This window comes from Lactuca virosa, chromosome 7 (genome assembly GCF_052849685.1).
Source record: "Lactuca virosa cultivar CGN04683 chromosome 7, Lactuca_virosa_CGN04683_v6, whole genome shotgun sequence".
Lineage (NCBI taxonomy): Eukaryota > Viridiplantae > Streptophyta > Magnoliopsida > Asterales > Asteraceae > Lactuca > Lactuca virosa.
This window is the reverse complement of record NC_136432.1, coordinates 177,836,979-177,857,324: the sequence shown is the minus strand read 5'-3', so window position 1 is coordinate 177,857,324 and position 20,346 is coordinate 177,836,979.

Here is a 20,346-nt window from a genome sequence, read left to right as displayed (position 1 = left end):
TATATATGTATAAATATATAAATAAGATTTGAAGGTCTTGGGACTAATGAATTATCTTATATCCTTTTCCTTGTTTGGGTGTGGAATTAAGGTTGTGTTATTTGTCCGAAGGTCGTTTCCTTCTTAATTATATATATATTATACTTATATGAGTACCAAAGGTTACTCCTTTTGGTATCAATACCTTTGTATCAGGCTGAGCAAAGGTGTTCATCTATGAAAAATCATGCTAATCAGATAGAACATATAAATTATAATAGGTATAATTTATGATCCAGAACTAAATATACAAGTATGATTCACGACTGTATACTTTCCAAGGAAATTACCAAAGTTTATTCAACTATACCAAGATATGTATAATACCTTTAATATATGAACAACATATTAAAAAAGTAAAGATACATCATACCGGGTTTGCATTAACAAAGGTACGATATACAGAGTACCAGAGTTAGCAATCACGGGTAATAATACATCATACCGGGTTTGCATTAACAAAGATACGATATACAGAGTACCAGAGTTAGCAATCACGGGTAATAATACATCATTCTGGGTTTGCATTAGCAATGGTACTATACAGAGTACCAGAGTTAGCAAACACGAGGTAATAATACATAATACCGGGTTTGCATTAGCAATGGTACTATAGAGAGTACCATAGTTAGCAAACACGAGGTAATAATACATCATACCGGGTTTGCATTAACCGGTGGTACGATACAAAGTACCAGAGTTAGCATTCACAGGGTAATAATAATACATCGTAAATCTCGTTGAAACAATAAATTTGTGAGACCCTTCACGGTGTACTTATCTAAGTACGACCTTTTAAGTCCTGAACTATTACCCATAATCGCTTGTAGGGAGAGCATGAAATTGTATATAGATCTATATGGGACTGACAATCCTGCACCTCTACTGTTCGCTACAGTTTGGCCGGCAGGCCTAGGGTGTCAAATATCATTCCATTCTGACGCATGAAGAACGTCGCCGCAGGCATATCAGTCATATTAGTATGGTTAATAGAACTCACATGGATAAAACAACAAGTGAATTACAAAGTAATATACTTCTCTTATAACACTAAGAAAAGTTAATTACATCCCGACCAAGTATACCTTCAGTAGCTTTTACTTACAGTAAGAGCTATGTATGATGAAATCAAGTATTGTACTTCTGGTTTTGAACATTTAAAACCACAAGCCAGTATTATGGATAATACAATACTCTCCAGGATTAATACTAAGGTTTTTACTATAGAATAGATATAACTAAGAACACTTTTACAAATGAAACGGTTTATGGGATTAAACAACTTTTACAAATGAAATGGTTTATGGGATTAAACCACTTATACAAATGTGACATCCCCTAATTTCTCGGCCAGAAAAGACCGATTTCGTTTATGCTTTTTAAAATAAAATCAGAGTAATCCTTTTAAAAGGTGTTGCGGAATTTGATCCCATAAAAACATGATAATTATATTATCAAATCATTTCTGAAGAAATGTATTTTATTCACTTAAACCATTGGGATGTCATCGTCAATACAGAAACATAAGCATAAACAAAACTTACACTCACTTACACTAGTGATCTACATCTCTTTTAATCTCTCAGTGTAAAGTAACTTCGTATCGATACCTGTGATACAAACAAACTGAGTGGGTTAGGCTTGGGAGCCTGGTGAGCATTTAGGGTTTTCAACCCACAATAAATAATTTATTATGCTTAAACATCAAAAAATCAACCCAATTACCCAATCCCCATTATCTTATTTATTTCTTAAGGATTTACCCTAAGAATCAAATCTCACTCATTCCTAAGGATTCATCCTAAGGAATAGGCACGAAGTCCATTGCTGCCAAGGTTCATACAACAGGCACTACGTCACATAGTCGCCAGGGTTTATACAATAGGCACTACGTCTCATAGTCGCCAAGGTTTATACAATAGGCACTATGTCTCATAGTCGCCAGGGTTTATATAATAGGCACTACGTCTCATAGTCGCCAAGGTTTATACAATAGGCACTACGTCTCATAGTCGCCACGGTTTATACAATAGGCACTACGTCTCATAGTCGCCAGGGTTTATCTAATAGGCATGAAGTCACATCGTCACTAGGGTTTATCTAATAGGCACGAAGTCACATCGTCGCCAAGGTTTATACGCAGGCACTAAGTCCATGGCTGCCAACATACTAAATGCGTAGCTACCAACGTACATCTATACTGTACTAAATTCATAGCTACCAACGTACATCTATACTGTACTTCTATCCCTCATACTTTATCTACCCATGTTATACCCAACATATTTGAAGATAAAATATATATACATTTTAAATCGTTTTAAACATGTATAAAACATTCATTCAACATCCATCTCAAATAAACAAACAACATATATACACATATCACGTATTTTATATAAAATACTTCATATCTATGTGTAAGATGAAAGTGACTATACACTCACTTAATTTGATGAAAATCGGGCAACAATTCGTTTCCTAAAACGTTCGTTTCTAATAAAAACGAGAGTTTTATTCAGAAACCGGGCTCTGCGAGGGTCGGGCTTCGAAACCAAAAAGATAAATTTTCTGGGCTTCTCGGGCTCTTCGTGGCGTATTCCGGGGGTTATAATCGATACCGGGGCTTTGGGGGATGTTAAGATGAAGAAAATATGGAAAAAAGGGGCTAAAAGTGACAAAACTCCAAAAGTAACCGAGAAGGCTCGCATACCCTTCTATTTATAGGGTCCGAAGTCAGCTTAGGGAGGGTGGGGTCCGCACGCGAGGGTGCGCAGGTGGCTGCACATGGGATGCGCGTGCGAGGGCTCGGTGTCAGCCTCTGATTGGACCGCGGCCTTGGGTCCGAGATAGGGGCTTCGTGGCTTCCTGCGAAGGCTTCGAACACGTGATAAAGGGCACGCGTCGGACACCCATTGGACCGCTTCAGCAGCTCGGATGACTCAGCCTTATTTCGGACACGTGGCACATGCGAGGCGATGACACGTGGCCGAAGTCCACCTATGCGAAATTCCTCGGTTTTGGGGATTTTTCTCGATTTCCGCGCCAAAACTTCTAAAATTCATAACTTTCGCATAGGAGCTCCGTTTTTGACGTTCTTTATATTTACGTGTAGGTAAAATTACGCTCTACAACTTTTGTTTAGACTTCGTCGGATAATTTTGAATTTATTTTTTATATTATTATTTTTAACAGACCGGGACAGGAAATCCGTTAAAAATTCATAACTTCTTTATCCGACGTCCGTTTTCGTCAGACTTTTTACCGTTGTGCTACTATTTATGAGACCTTCGATTCTCGTTTAGTTCGTGTCTGCTAAAATTCACTCGATCTAAAATTCGAGTTTTTAGCTGTCTACTGCTAAGCTGAAACTTCGAAAAATCATAACTCCCTCATACGAAGTCAGATTTGGGTGTTCTTTTTATACATACTCTCGATTTAAAGAACACTACGAGTTTCGTTTAGATCACTAAGGGTAAAAAGTAGTTTATCAAAAACTCACTTTTTACGACATTCGGCACCGTGCCGGTTTTGTCGTGAAACTTCGACAGGTCATAACTTCTTCGTTATAACTCGGATTTCGGCATTCTTTATATATCTGTAATCCTTGTCACGACCAATACAACTTTCTTAATAAATATCGGCGTTATCTAATATTTATTTTCGATGCTCATTTTTATTCTTAATTAATTAATCCCTAATAATTAAGCATAAAACACATAAAACACATAATATTCACATAATCCCTTTTCATTTCTTCAAAATGAGTCACAAAGGTTAACCTATCATGTCAATATTAATGTCTTGCCTAGAAACACGGGCATTACAACAAAAGAAACAGTTTATGGGATTAAACCACTTATCAAATGAAACTTAGTCATTCAATCTTTGTAAACTAGTATAACATAAAAGACCTTTAGTGGTTAATTCTATAATTCCTTAGTTATTACATCAGAGTTGTACATAAGTAATATCCGATTGACAGTGAAATGTGTGACTTCCGCCTTACTTCTTGTTCCTTGTTTGGTTGTGGGCTTAGGGCAGATACACCCATTTGACTGTCCATTGGATATTGGTTTATATATAATCAGTATAAACTAAGTAATTACAGAGGGAAACTATTGAGGTTATCAGTTAATCACCTCAGGAAATATAGGATTTCCTGGAGAAACCAGTGAACTTATCCAGAGAACTTAGGGTATACTTAACAGAACTAAATTACTTATGAGCTCACCAGCTTAAATGTTGATCTACTCTTTCCAAATAACTTGTATTCTCAGGAATCCAGTAGACAGGTACACTCTAGAAGCTTTTGAGAAGACAACCTAGTACCGTACCGCGACACTTGTCTTCTACTGTACCTACTTTGGTGTTTGAATATGTAATGTTTGAACACTTATGTAAAACTTATACTTATTACTGAAATGGTTTTTTGTACTTTGATTACGATATTGCATGTGTTGTGATACTTACCTAAAGTCCTCCACCCCCGAACGTTTCCTCCGTTCTGGTTTGGGGGTGCGACAAAAAATCAATAATTTTCTTGGTTTAAATATTCGACAAAACAGAGAAGGAATTCTTATCAATCAAGAAAAATGCATGAAGAAACTGCTTGAAAAGTTTGGATTGACGAATAGCACGAAATTCCGAGTACCAATGGCAACGGGAATAAGGCTTACACCTTCGTTAGATAAACCTGTTGTTGATCTAACTCTTTATAGAAGCATGATAGGTTTGTTACTTTACCTCACGGCAAGTCGACCTGACATTATGTTCTCTGTTTGTAATTGTGCTAGGTACCAGTCAAATCCTCGAGAACCAGTCAAGAATATTTTTCGTTATCTCAAAGGCTCAATTTCGTTAGGATTGTGGTATCCTTCTAAAACTGGATTCTTCATACAAGCTTTCTCAGATGCTAATTTGGGAGGCTGCAATCTAGATAGAAAAAGCACAAGTGGAGGATGTCAATTACTTGATGGAAAATTGGTGAGTTGGCAGTCGAAGAGGCAAACTTCTGTCTCGATTTCCACAGCTGAAGCAGAATATGTTGCTGCTGCAGCTTGCACATCACAAATAATATGGATTCAAAGTCAATTGAGTGATTATGCAATTAATATGAAGAAAATTCCTTTATATTGTGATTCTCAAAGTGCAATACGTATTTGTCATAATCCAGTGCAGCATTCGAAGACCAAGCACATTGCTCTTCGTTATCATTTCATAAAAGATCATGTGGAGGATGGAAATATTGAAGTGAATTTTGTGAAAACTACTGATCAATTGGCAGATATTTTCACGAAACCATTAGATGAAAAATCATTTGTGAGAATTTTAGGAGGACTTGGAATGATGAAAGGGAATTCTGTTCCAGGGAACAAGGTATGATGATTTCGAATGTATAACAAAGAAGTGCTATACAAATGTGTCGATTCAGAGGCAAAAATGTTTCGTTTAGAGGCTGACCGTATTAACCATTCAGTGGTTACTATTCATAGTCAACGCTTCGACCCCCTTCGAATTCGACAACATGTAACGTTTCATTAGTTGAAAAAAATTTCGTTTGTTTGTCAAAGTTTCGTTAGTTTGTAAAATTTCTTTTGGAAAAACTTTCAAAAACCACAAAAATATTTTCAATTGTTTTGTATTTTATTTTCGAAAAATCAAAAATTTCAAAAAGATTTTCTTGTGTTAATTGTTTCTTTTTTCGAAAAACTTCCATAAACACAAAAATATTTTTTTATTTTTCGAAAAATCAAAAATATCAAAAAGATTTTTGTTATTTTGTTATTTGTCTTTCCTTTGTGTAGGTTAACGAACGGCTGACAAGGGTCATGCTTGCGTTTCTAGGGTCAGGTAAATTTTCGAAAATTTTGCACTAGTTAGGACGTCCCTAGAAGCATGCTGCTGCATGTCGACCGAAGCCTCCATCGACTCAATGTGTGTATACGAAAGCCTTAATCAAGATTTTCATACGAAAATTTCTTCCCAAGTCAGGCTTATATTCACATTAGTCAAATGAGCTGCCTTACTCTTCTCAACTGAGTTAAGAGTTTTTTGTTTGGTCCGAACATAACAGAGGTACAAGTTGTTTCTCAAACTAATCTTTTTCATCTAAAATTTTCTTAAACTTACACACACGAAGACATATGTCCAATAGATCTTTGATACAACCAGTCAAGATTAACACTGTGTTAATGATCCGGCATCATGAGGCCGTGATGAAAGTGAAACCCAAAATTCTCACTTTGTAAAGAATTGACGAGGAACTATGTTCCAGTTTTAACGAAACATTTGTTTCTGTACCAATTTTCGTAACTCCAAATCATATTCATATCTTATGAGTGGTCTTGATCAAACTATCGAAGCCCATGATGTTTGTTTCCCAACAAGATCCAACACAAATATCTTTTTTATGAATATGATTTCCTTGTGAGTTTCATTTGCTTTCTAAGTCACTTTCAAAATAATTCAAAGCCTACTGGTCACTGACTACACTGGTCAAATAGGTAATTTCCGTTACAATTACTCACCTTATGTTAACGTTGATATGTAACGAAATTGTAAACCACCCACGAAGCCTTGCAAACGAAGCCCGTCGATACTTCTCTATAAATATTCGATTGTAATTCGCAGGAACATACACAAGCATTTGATTATATCTCTTGATAATTAACGAAGTGACCTTTGCCCGGGGTTATTTGCTTTTGTGTCGAAAATTTGTTTTTCGACATCACAGATCAAAATTTTTGTTAAATCGTTTCTTATCTTATTCCTTTGGCACACTGCACTCACGAAATCCTTGAGGTTCTGAGTAATACCAACTCAGGCGGATGATTTCGAACATCTGGCACATGACTTCGCTTTTCATCCCAAAAGTGAAAGAGCCTTACTTCCATCCGAAGATTGGTGACGGTTACAATTCCATTGGGAGAAATAATACAGACTGTTTGATGTGACGTTTTGTATTTCTTCCAGTTTTCAAGGAAACGTGACAGTTACTTTTTGACGCATGACTACTTTATCGGACGAGTGGTGCGACTTTCAAGGTGCCACGGCTGAATTCATTTAATGCACATCCCGCTTCAAATTCAAACTCTAGGGTTACATATAAAAAGGGAATCAAGGGGTTTTTATCAGTTTACGCTTTCAAAAGAAAAATTCCCAAATTTTCTCTGCAAATTCTCGTTGTTCTTCAAAGCTTCCAAAAACCCTAACCATGGCTACTAATCCATCCCAAAACACTGACACAACCGATCATGAATATTCAAGGCACGAACTATCAAGTCGAAGAGGATGTTTCACTTTATCCAGACGAATTGAAGATGTTGGTAGTCGCTTTGAAAAGTTTTGTTCTATCGACTGCCATGTTCAATTCTTTTTCTGTTCCTCTTTCTTGGCTTTCACAAGCAGGATCCACTGCTACTTACACCAAAGCAATGGATATTATCACTTTTCAACTGGTGAATGAGAAGAAGATACGATTGACCAAGAAGATATTTTTTCAGATTCTTGATATCCCTAATTATCCACTATATGATGATCTTTTTTCTGCTCAAGTTATCTACATGTTCAATGAGATGGGTCATCAATCCCCACTCATCAAGATCAGTGATTTCAAGAAGTCTGGACTTCCGAATGTTTGGAATTTTCTATTTGGAATCTTTCTATGCTGCTTAACTGGTCGCAGTGTTGGATTAGATAAAGGTCGAATGGAAGTTTATGCTATGGTTACTGGAGTCTATTATGATATTTCAGTCGATTATTCTACACAGCTATGGAAGGAGTTTCAGAAGAGTGTTGAAAACACGAATGTTGTATAAGGAATTTCCTGTGCAAGGTATTGGAGTCTGATTCTTCATTATTTCTATGCCAAAGAAGGGATTGAGGTGCCTGCTGGTGAAGAGACAGCTGAATTTATGAAATATCAATTTCCAAAGGAGGTTACTGATGATACTGAAGTCTTTACGCACATTGCAAGGATTCCAGATGCAATGTTAAAGCGTGTTGATCCAACGAATTTGGTACTAGTGGAGTATTTGGAAACAGTTAATCCTGATGTTGAAACTGGGAAGTTGTTGCCAAAAGAAGAAGCAGGTCCTTCTAAGAAGTCAAGAAAATCAAAGAAGGAAGCAACAACTACTCCTGAGAAACCTGTTCAGGAGCAAAAGAAAACGAAGTCACCAAAGAAACAGACGAAGCCAGAAGAACAAGTTTCAACTGTTTTGATTAAGCCGGTGGAGCCTGTTATTGATGAACAAGAAAAGGAATCAATTCCATCCAAATATGGTATCTTTCAAAGAGTTAAGAAGAAGTCTCATGGTTCACGAAAGCTCACAGATGGATTGTTTAAGTCTTCTCCTACCATGGTTCGTAAACCATATCTGAATCACCAAGGGATCCTTATTCGTGAGGTTCCAGCTCCTGTTTCTCCTTCATCAAAGAAACGAAGAGCTGAAGATGTGGGTATTTCCAAGAAGAAGAAAAGGACACGAAAGTTGGTTATTCAAGAGGAATCATCCTAAGGTGAGAAAGTTCCTGAAACACCTGAAGCTACTATTCTCTAATCCACATCGACTCCTGAGAAGACTAAAGTCATACCACCCGAAGTTTCGTTAACCAAATCAGTTACTGAGGAGGTTCGAACTTCAGACATCACTACACACATATCTGATACAAATGTAAATGTCAACATGGGTGAAGGAGATTTGAATACAGAGCTTTCGTTATCAAGACAAGGTATTCCTGAATTGACTTCCATTTATAGTTTGGTTTCTTTACCTCCTTTTATCATCCATGTTGATGCACCTATTTCCACTACCACAAACTCACATATATTTGAACATGTTATTCAACATCCGTTTACCACACTTTTCTCATCTGAATCAACTGATCCACTCCAATCTACTGAGGACACTGATACTGTCGAAGGAGGATTTGGAGGTACATTTGAAGAGATGGAATTTGATGAAGAAGAAGAAACTTTTCCCGATAATATGTTAATGACGATTAAGCAGTTCAAGATTCTGAATAAAAAGATGAATTCGATTATTCAGTCTCAAGATGACATGGGGGAAGTCAATCTATCTCAAGTTTAGAACTTTATGTTATGCTGAAAGCATTTGAAGCCATGATGGTTACCAAAGTTTCTGGAATGTTTCGAGACTTGGAGTCTAGAATCTTGGAGAAGGTGGATCAAAATGATAAGTGTAATGAGTTACGGATGAAGTCTCAATCTTCGAATTTTTTGGGTGAAGTTCATGATCTTCGAAGGATGGCTAAAGAACAACATATCTTGATTGTTACACATGTGAAGAAGGTGCGTGAAAATGTAAATCTCAAACTTCAAGAACTTCGTGAAGATATGACAAAAGAGATTGCTAGTGCTCAGCAAGACTATGCATATCTCAATCAGAAGGTGGATATTATTTGTGATGTTGTCACAAAGTATGTTAATATGTATGAACGTTTGAGTCCTCAAGTAACTCAACTTTCTACGGATAACAGCCGAAGTTTTTTGGAGATTAGTACTTTGCTAAAGGAGCTGAGAGAATTATCTGTCAAGCCTGTTTCCTCTTCGATCATTACACCAGGATTCTTATCTCAAAAATTTTCTCAATTCGAAGCTGTTTTGCATAAACAGTTGGCGCCATTGTCCAAGTTCTCAAGTCTTCTACCAACAGATACCCCACCTGTTGTCACAAGGGTGCAAGAGGGAGGAAAGAAGGTTGGTGAGGTTTCGCATGAAGTTGTTAAGCCTGTTGGAAAAAAATTTCAAAAAAAGATTCCATCAACAAAGCTAATAGTCTCAAATGTTGGGCCTGTTACTTCAACGGTTGTTACCACGATGCCAATTCCAAGGCCAATTTCTAAAGGAATTATGATTGGTTCTTCTGCTGAAGGTGGTAGTAGTTCGAAGCCAAAGGATACCGTTGATAGTTCTTCACACAAAGACAAAGGCAAGACGATTGTAGTTGAAAAGTCGAAAGAGGAGAAGAAAGCTGAGGCTGAAGCTGAAGTGGAGAAACTAAGAGTAGTTCAGAGCATTATGAGTCTTCGTGCAAATGATCCACCAAGAATGAACAAGGGTGATCCAAGCAAGCATTACAACTATGAAACGATCGAAGCAAGAGTTGCATATAATCATATGTATGCATTTCAGAAGATGCCAAAACAAAGATATGTTGTTGTTAATTCAGATATTAACCAACTGGATTTTACGGTGAGTGAAATGATGTTCATCATGGCTTAGTACAAGATTGCTGAGAAATTTAACAAGGATGATGATTACACATATATGAAACTCAGGTTTCATGCTGTTCTTAGGAAACTTCCAGAGGAAATATGGTCTCTTGTGAAAATAAAGAAGGTGATCAGCATTAAGAAGGATGTTCTGTTCGAGAACATGATGCAGAACTTTTGTTTTCATGTTGCAAGGGCGAATGGTCAAGAATGTGATTTCTCTATGGCTGATTTTTCGTTGATGAACTTGTATGATCTTGTACAAGTTGCATTGCTTTTGAAAGATAAAGATTTTTCGTATCTTCGAGAAACTGATCCAGAAGTTTTTCGTCTTGGTCTTGCTCACATCAAAATATTTATAGAAAACTACTATAATGTTTGACTCTAACTGATGTGGAGTTGGCAACTGCGAAGGGATTGGAAGTGAAAGTACCCATGGAACCAACGAAGCCCTAACCTGAGTTAAAGAAGTATGTCGATGGGGAGATATGCTTGAAGCCATTTGGGTTGGTCGTCGTAGGGAAGGATAAAAATGGGAGGGCCAAGAGATTTTTGTTTCAGGAAGGCGAAGTAGAGAGATATACTACGTCCCAGTATACGAACTTTATTGTTTGTATGAATAACTGCAAGAAGAATAATGAAGGGGACAAGAAAGAGTTGAAGAGGATTATTTCCTGGTACTCAGAAATACGAAGGGTGATGCTGTATTCTATACATATTCTCTCGAACTGAAGATAGTCGACATTATTACAAAGGGGAGATTGTAAGGGTCGAAGACCTGTTGTGATATGTCGAAGACTTAATATTATTTTACAAGGCATTATTGTAACGAAGCTTAGATGTTTAGTCCTTGTAATTTTTTGTGTGCTTTCATGTTTCCTATAAATAGGGATATTACTTAGAGATACAAGTAAGATAGTGTATGAACTTGTAAACTCTCTCTCTGTAAGAATTGAAAGCATAATAGAGCTGAAACCAGATTATATTTACATCTTGTGTTCATACTTCATTTGTTTTACTCTGATTTGATTCATACTCGATTCATCACTTCATCACAAGGCACCCTGATCAATGGAAAGTATATTGATACGTAGGGGTGAGCTGCTTGGAAGCAATGGTGGGACCCTTGATGGCAAGAAATTAAGAATGAACAAGTTCTGTCCATAAGAGTTTGGATTTGTCACAAACATTATCTTATGATTATGGTTATGACAAATTCGCATGGATATGAACACATACACCATAAAATCTAAGTATCATAAGGTTTCTCTCCGCTTCATGAAAATGATTGTGAGGAAACGCTTTCACTAAGAGAGATTTTAAGGAGATAGCGATTGTGTAAATTGCATTCTCAAATTCGATCATGATTACGACATCCCTTTTCATGGTTCGAATTGTAAGATTTGGAAATTAGTCTAAACCTTTATGACTTATTGCTATAAGTTCTGAATTAGTTTCGACATACATGTGAGCTATCTAAGGGAAAGGTGTATGAGTTTGAGAAACTTAGATAAAGGCATATCGAAGCATATCGTATTAGAAATATGAACTTTGGAAGTCAATAAGTATTATTTCTAGAAGTGCAATTGTTTTCTAAATACGTGTCAAAGCTAGTGGGAGCATAAATGTTATGCTGGTATGGATATAATCATCATGTTAGTGGGAGCATGATTATTATTTTAATTATTGCAAGTTAGCAATATTAATTATAGAAAACAAAAGGTTTCACTTTGCAAAGTTGTAGGGGTTAATTTTTTTTCCTATAATTAAGGGAGAGAATATTACACTTTGTTTCAAAATCTAAAAGCTTGGATCGAGATATTTTAGTCAAATTTAGTCAAATATATATGAATGTTATGTTGAAATGGTTCAACGTAAGGAAATTCTATATATGGAAAGGATAATTGCGTTCTCAAAATTTGGTTAGGATTACGACATCCCACTTCATAATCAAAATTATGAGAATATGACAAATAGAAATATTATAGCAGGAGACTGGTAAAGTATCAAGTCTTTATGTAAGACATTATGAATCGCGTCCCATACACTTTGGGTATAGGATCGATTGCATATGCTATAATATCCGACCGTTCTAATTTTCCAAATGCTTAGGGCATTAAGAGGGAAAAGGATCAAAATCGTATTTGACTAAATTGATTAAACAACTATCAAGGACAATCTGAGGTTCGCTAAGGATTGGTCGCTTGTGAGCAGTTGGAAGTAAGTATTGAATGGAACATATTGACGTTATTATGAATAGATAAGACTCTATTAAGAATGAATTGTCATATGTGTGATAACTTAAATTTAAGATATAAAACTATATATCTAATTAGATTACATCATTATAATAATATGTTTAAATTAGGAAATAATGAGGTAATTAGTAGAGAATTATGGGGATTAATGGCAAAAACCGTTATTCTTGTGAAATCGAGCAAACGAGAGGACTCCTTCAGTTTTTGAGTTAGGCATTATATATAGCTTGTGAAATCAAGTTAGAAACCTACGGGAATTACAAAAAAAGATGAGGAATCGAGAGAGAAACGGGGTGTGCAAGTTCTTGAAGTTTTTCAGAGTGCCTCTTGAAATTAAGGTATGATTCATCAGTTTCAGCTTTTTATAGTTGCTATAGTAGGCTTATATGGTCGTGCTACTTGTTTTGGTTCCACTTAGGGTCTTGATTTGGCTGATAATACTATAAATTGATAAGGATTTTAAATGAAACAAATTGGATGCAATAAAAGATTTTATTTATCTTAATTTGATTTTGTTTTTGATGCTTAATTGTGGATATACGACTGATAAGAAATGGAGATATGGTTATTTTATATCTTTATTTGGTAATTATTTTTTTTTTGAGAAAAATCGATGTCGCTGTACTTACGAAAATGGCAGAAAAAGAAAACAAATGCCGGGTCAGGAAGACAGCTTATCGGGTTTTTTTTTTGTTGGGCGGATTAAAAGCTGGCCCATGGTCAGTTCCCATTATTAGCCGTATATATATATTCTTTCAAAATGAAAAAAAATACATATTCAATCCTTCTATTTTCCTAATTTGTTTGATTTCGAAATGAGACTATATGACGTGCGTGTGTTTCATTTAAATTGAAATCTGATGTTGCTGGTTAGGTCCCTGTAGTTTGGCGACTTGTTTTTTTTTTTGGTAGCATAACAAGAATTTAACTTTAAGATATTTAAGTTCCTAAATTGTTTTTAAATGTTTGATAAATTAAAACACACAATTTTTTTCATATATTTATGTTAGGGTTGTATAAAATGATAATTTAAAGGAGAAGGCTTTCGTAGTTCGATAATGACGCAATATACTATTTGGATCAAAAATTAATATCAATCCTATGAATAATAAAATTGTATAGTTATTGATTGGCCGAACGAGATAAGTGAATAGTGGAACCAAACGAGCACATAGAGAATGTTTTCTAGAAGGGAGCCTTAGAAAATATGTTGGTTAAATATAGGGAGCGTGTAGCGTGACAAGCTTTGGTTAAGACCTAAACGCCAACAAGGTGAGTTTCGTATGAATTTTGTGGTTGCTTGCATGAAAAGTTGATTCTAAATTATCTGCAATTATATGTTACTGTTGTTATTGCTATGAATATTTGTGTGAAATTTTTGTGAATTATTTCAATATAAAAGGGTGAAAATGGTGGGTGACATATATATATATAGGGAACAGGTGTATTTACACGGTCTTATTATTAGTCGTCGTACAAGGTGTTAGTACGCGGCGGAGAGCTTACGCTCTGTTTATCTAGCCGTAAGCATATTTGTTGTGCCCGACAGAGGGACTTGTTCCCTGGAAACGACAGTAGTTCCCTAATGTGTCACCAAGGGTGGAAAGAAATGAAAAGAGTTATATTTGATAAATTGTTGCATTTATTTTTATTTTATTGACGTCAATATGCATGAAAACCACGAACTCACTAGGCCCTAGGCTTACCCCTTAGAATCTTTAAATGCACGCAACCCAGGAAATAACGTAGCAAGTGGTAGCGGGAATGGAAAGGATAAAGTTCAGACTTGAAGAAGGCGACAAGTTTTGAGGAAGACGTAGCGCACCAAGTGTTTACTTAAATTTCTATTTGCTTCCGCTATTATTATTATGATTAATAATTACATTAGTATTTGAATCTTAAATTTTGGAGGTTTTGGGACTATGTTAAGTTATATTTATATTTGAAATTTGGGGCGTTACAAGTTGGTATCAGAGCGTGGTTTAAGCAGATTAGTCGTTGTTTAAACGCCTAAGCTTAAACCGGAGGAGCGGTACATCGCCTAATCTGGAATGCGTCTCGTTTGTAAGTATTATGGATCATGGGAAGGCAATCGTCGATGGTGGGGTGTCAGTTGAGGGTACTAGTGGGTTACTTCCCCACGAGAAGTTGAAGGCCGAGTTAGAGCTCTCTGATTCGGAGGGCAGTCTGGAACCAACGACTCCACTCAGCCTCTCTGAACAGGATGAAGAAGACGAGAATGTGGAATCCGAGGTGGAGCCCGAAGAAGATCCTGAGGAGGAGCCCGAAGAAGACCCTGATGAGGAACCCGAAGAAGACCCCGAGGAGGAACCCGAGGGAAATCACGAGGAGTACCATGTGGAACAAAGATACGAAACATTCCATATGCCCTATGTGGAGTACACGCCAACTAGTCCTGGTACCTATTGGGAGCGACTTTATAAAGATGAAATGCCACAGGCACAACTCGAGATTCACAGTTTGAAAAGAAAGATTGAAGAGATAGATGAACATAGGTCAAGGCTCGTACAGGAGAACCAAATAAGGGTTGATGCTGCTGAGAAAAGTAAACGCAAGATACGAAGGTTGGAACAGGAGGTGTTGGAGCTAAGGAAACCCACTATCACTAAGTTGTGGGAAGGGTTTGTGGCTCGGGCAAAACAAGCCAAGGCCGCGACTTACGGATTCCTAGATAAGGTGGTTGGAAGAGAACCGCCTCAGGCCGAGGTGCTGGTCATTCAAAGTGGTCCCGGAGATCGAAAAGCTAAAAAGATAAAGAAGTACTTGAAGGAGGGAAAGAGAATATTGAAATATGATGACATCGTTTTTAGAAATTAGAAAGTAGGAGTGCAATGATTTGCCTTTTTTTTATTTCTCTTGGTTGTTGGCTTGAGTGACTTGATGTGAACAAGACATATGTCTATTTTTGAAGTTTTAATAATTTGGAATAAAATTTATGTTTGTTATACTTATTGTGTTATAAACATAAATATGTAGTTGATATGTCTTCACGAAGATCTGGGAGGTTCACTAGGGTCACTCCGGAGGAAGAACACATCCCAATTGGAGCTTATGTTAGAGCACCAGGAGATGTTCCAGAAACCCCACTGAACCCAAACGCTAGTCGTGGACGGGGCCAAGGAAGAGGTAGGGGTATAGGAAGAGGCCGAGGGGCTGTTACAGCACCGATACCTGTACAATCGGCCCATGGTAGCTCCGGATCCCACCGCAGTCGAGGTCGAGGTCGTGGAAGGGGTCGTGCGGCAAACACGATCACTAGAGAAGAGTTGGCTGATGAGATTGCTCGAGCAATTCGAGACACCTTACCAGATGTAGTTGCTCAGGCACGAGAAGCAATAATGGGTGAGTATGAAGGTAACTTGGGTGGAGGTGAAGAGGACTACGAGTACAGTACACCAAATATGAGTCGTGAACCAAGTATTGCACAACCCACCAGGCATCATGGCAACCACGATCGGCGGGGTTGTAGTTACAAGACATTCATGAACTGCAAGCCACCCATTTTTAACGGAGAAATTGATCCCGTTTTGTCATCAACATGGATCATGGAGATTGAGGGAACGTTCGATACTAGCAAGTGTGCGGATGAGGACAAGGTGATTTATGCTGCGACAATGCTAAAAGGGGAGGCAATACATTGGTGGGGCATGGTGAAGGAGGTTAGGGGGCGTGAGGCGGCCAAGAACATGTCATGGGATGAGTTCCTAAGAATCTTTAAAGAAAAGTTTTGCCCCCGTACAACGGTTAAACAGTTGGAGGAAGAATTCTTGAGGTTGGAACAGGGGAATATGACTGTGCGAGAGTACACCACTAAGTTCACGGAGAAAGTTAGGTTTGCCGAATTTTACGTTTCTACGGAAGAAAGAAGGGTGGAACGCTATATATGGGGATTGAGAACAGCTATCCGTGAATTTGTGCAAATTCAAAAACCGGGTACTTTCCAGTCTACAGTTGATGCTGCAGAAGGCCGCGAACGTGAGAAGAATCGTCAAGGTGAAGACAGGGCTTTGGGGAAAAGAAAATGGGATGGTACGAATAATGATTCGAAGAAAGGCAAGACTTCAGGGCAGGAACGTAAGGTTGATCAAAACTCTGGAGTAAAGCAATGTCCGAAATGCAACCGTTATCATAAGGGGGAGTGTAACATGAATCAGAAAGTTTGCTACAAGTGTGGGAAGCCAGGACACATAGCCACAGAATGTAAGACAGGAAGGGTATGTTACGGGTGTGGTTCCCCTAACCACATTAAGTCGGAATGTCCCCAGAGTAAAGGTAACAACAATCAAGGTAGGATAACAGACAATCGGTCGACGGATAAAAAGGCTGACACTGGTACACCAAAAGCTAGAGCTTTTCGCATGACGGCTCAGGAGGCTCAGGAAACCCCGGATGTGGTGACAGGTACTTTCCTAGTAAACTCGATTCATGCTAGGGTATTATTTGATTCTGGTGCAAATAGATCTTTTGTGTCTACTACCTTTTGCAAAAACCTAGGTAGAAATGCAAAGACTCTAGAACATGCCTTAGAAATTGAAACTGCTGACGATCATTGGGTAGTAGTAAGAGAGGAATATGATGATTGCTCTATCGAAATAGAAGGTGGTGTGGTACCGTTAAAATTATTACCTATAGCCCTAGGTGATTTTGATATTGTTATAGGGATGGATTGGTTGTCGAAAAACCAAGCGATTATAGATTGTGAAAATAGGATTGTTCAAATTTGGGTGCCAGAAAAAGGAATGGTAAAGATTTACGGTGATCGGCGAGTTAAGGACTCTATTTTGATATCAGTGACTAAGGCAACTCGTTATCTAAAGAAAGGGTGTCAAAGTTATTGGGAATATGTTCTCGATGCCAAGCAGGACAAGCCTGAAATAACACGTATACCAATTGTACGCGAGTTCCAAGATGTGTTCCCTGATGACTTAACTAGCTTGCCACCAGATAGGCAAGTGGAGTTTCGAATCGATCTTACCCCAGGAGTAGCACCGATAGCTCGTGCGCCCTATCGGTTAGCACCAACCGAAATGAAGGAGTTGATGGCTCAGTTGCAAGATTTGCTCGACAAGGGTTTTATTCGGCCCACTACCTCACCGTGGGGTGCACCAGTACTATTCGTCAAGAAGAAGGATGGGACAATGCGAATGTGCATTGACTACAGGGAGTTAAACAAGGTGACTATAAAGAACCGGTATCCATTACCGAGAATTGATGACCTGTTCGATCAACTCCAGGGGGCAAGTTACTTCTCAAAGATCGATTTGCGGTCGGGGTATCACCAGCTGAAAGTCAGAGAAGAAGATGTGTCGAAGACAGCCTTTCGAACTAGGTATGGTCATTACGAGTTTTTAGTAATGCCATTTGGTTTGACCAATGCACCAGCTGCATTCATGGATCTGATGAACCAGGTGTGCAAGCCATACCTAGACAAGTTTGTAATTGTATTTATCGATGACATATTGATATACTCTAAAAGTAAGGCAGACCATGAGCAACATCTGCGGCTAACACTTAGTTTATTGAGGAAAGAAAAATTATTTGCCAAATTTTCGAAGTGCGAATTTTGGCTTCGGGAAGTCCAGTTTTTGGGACATGTTGTAAACGAACATGGTATCAAGGTGGACCCAGCAAAGATTGAGGCGATTGAAAAATGGGAACCACCAAGAACCCCATCAGAAGTTCGAAGTTTTCTTGGGTTGGCAAGATACTATCGAAGGTTTATACAAGACTTATCGCGTATAGCTGCACCGCTAACTACCCTGACAAGGAAAAATGTGAAGTTCGAATGGAAGCCAGAGCAAGATAATGCCTTTAATGTCTTAAAGGAAAAGCTTAGCAGTGCACCGGTATTATCTTTACCAGAAGGAAATGATGGCTTTGTTGTTTATAGTGATGCATCCAAGTTAGGTTTGGGGTGTGTTTTGATGCAAAACGGTAAGGTGATTGCGTATGCCTCACGACAGTTAAAGGATCACGAGCGTAAATACCCAACGCATGATATGGAGTTGGCTGCAGTAGTGTTCGCTTTAAAGATTTGGAGACACTATTTGTATGGGACAAGGTGTCAGATCTTCACTGATCACAAGAGTCTGAACTTGTTTGATCAGAAGGATTTGAACATGAGACAACAACGGTGGATGGAGCTATTAAAAGATTATGATTGTGAGATATTGTACCATCCAGGGAAGGCAAATGTTGTAGCTGATGCACTAAGTCGTAAGGAAAGACGAGAACCACCTAAGATTCGAATGATGAAGATTAGCATAACCACCAGCTTACTAGATGATTTGAGAAAGAATCAAGAGGAGGCCTCGAAGGAAGAAAAATGGAAAAGTGAAATGGTGGCGGGAGTAATACAATCATTGGAAAAGGATAGTCGTGGCTTGAAGTGTTTCCAAGGAAGGGTTTGGGTACCACGAGTGGGTGAAGTGCGTAACTTACTTCTCAAGGAAGCGCACATGTCAAAGTACTCAATCTATCCGGGAACAAACAAGATGTATCAAGACTTACAAAAATCTTACTGGTGGCCTGGTATGAAAAAGGATATAGCCTATTTTATTGAAAGGTGTTTGACGTGCTTGAAGGTGAAGGCTGAACACCAAAGGCCATACGGTCAGTTACAGTCAATGGATATTCCAGTGTGGAAATGGGATCACATCACAATGGACTTTGTGACTAAGCTACCAAGGACACCGAAAGGCTATGACGCGATTTGGGTAGTTGTGGATAGATTAACTAAATCGGCGCACTTCCTTCCGATTAAGGAGACATACCCGTTGGAAAGATTAGCTAAATTGTACGTTGACGAGATAGTGAAACTGCATGGAGTTCCACTGTCTATAATTTCGGATCGGGATAGTCGTTTTACGTCGACATTTTGGGGTAGCTTCCAACGAGAAATGGGTACTCGAGTAAAATTGAGCACGGCATACCACCCGCAAACAGATGGGCAAAGTGAACGGACAATACAGACCTTGGAAGACATGTTAAGGTCTTGTGTTATTGATTTTGGAGGGTCGTGGGAAACTCATTTTCCGTTAATTGAGTTTGCCTACAACAATAGCTATCATGCAAGTATAAAAGTCGCACCATATGAGACTTTATATGGCAGGAAGTGTAGAACTCCATTATGTTGGAATGAGGTGGGGGAGAAACAGTTGGCTGGACCTGAACTTGTTCAGCAAACTACCGACAAAATCCAGGTGATTAGGGATAACATTAAGGTTGCTGAGGATCGGCAGAAAAGTTATGCAGACAAGCGGAGAAAGCCAATAGTGTTTCAGGTTGGTGATAAAGTTATGTTAAAGGTGTCCCCATGGAAGGGCGTTGTGCGTTTTGGTAAGCGGGGGAAGTTAAGTCCTCGCTACGTTGGACCCTTTATAATTAAGGAACGAGTTGGAGAGGTGGCCTATAGATTGGAGCTACCAAGGGAAATGCAGGGCATTCATAGCACGTTCCATGTCTGTAATCTAAAGAAGTGTCTGGCGGATGCCGCCATGGAAGTGCCACTTCAAGAAATTAAGGTTGATGAGAAGTTGCAATATACAGAAGAACCTGTCGCAATAATAGATCGAAAGGTCAGAAAATGAAGGAATATGGAGATACCACTGGTGAAAGTTCAGTGGAAGTATCATAAAGGTTCAGATGCGACATGGGAGACCGAGCAAGATATGAAGACTAAATACCCTCATTTGTTTGCTTAATTCAAATTCCGAGGACGGAATTCCTTTAAGGAGGGAAGTTTGTGATAACTTAAATCTAAGATATAAAACTATATATCTAATTACAT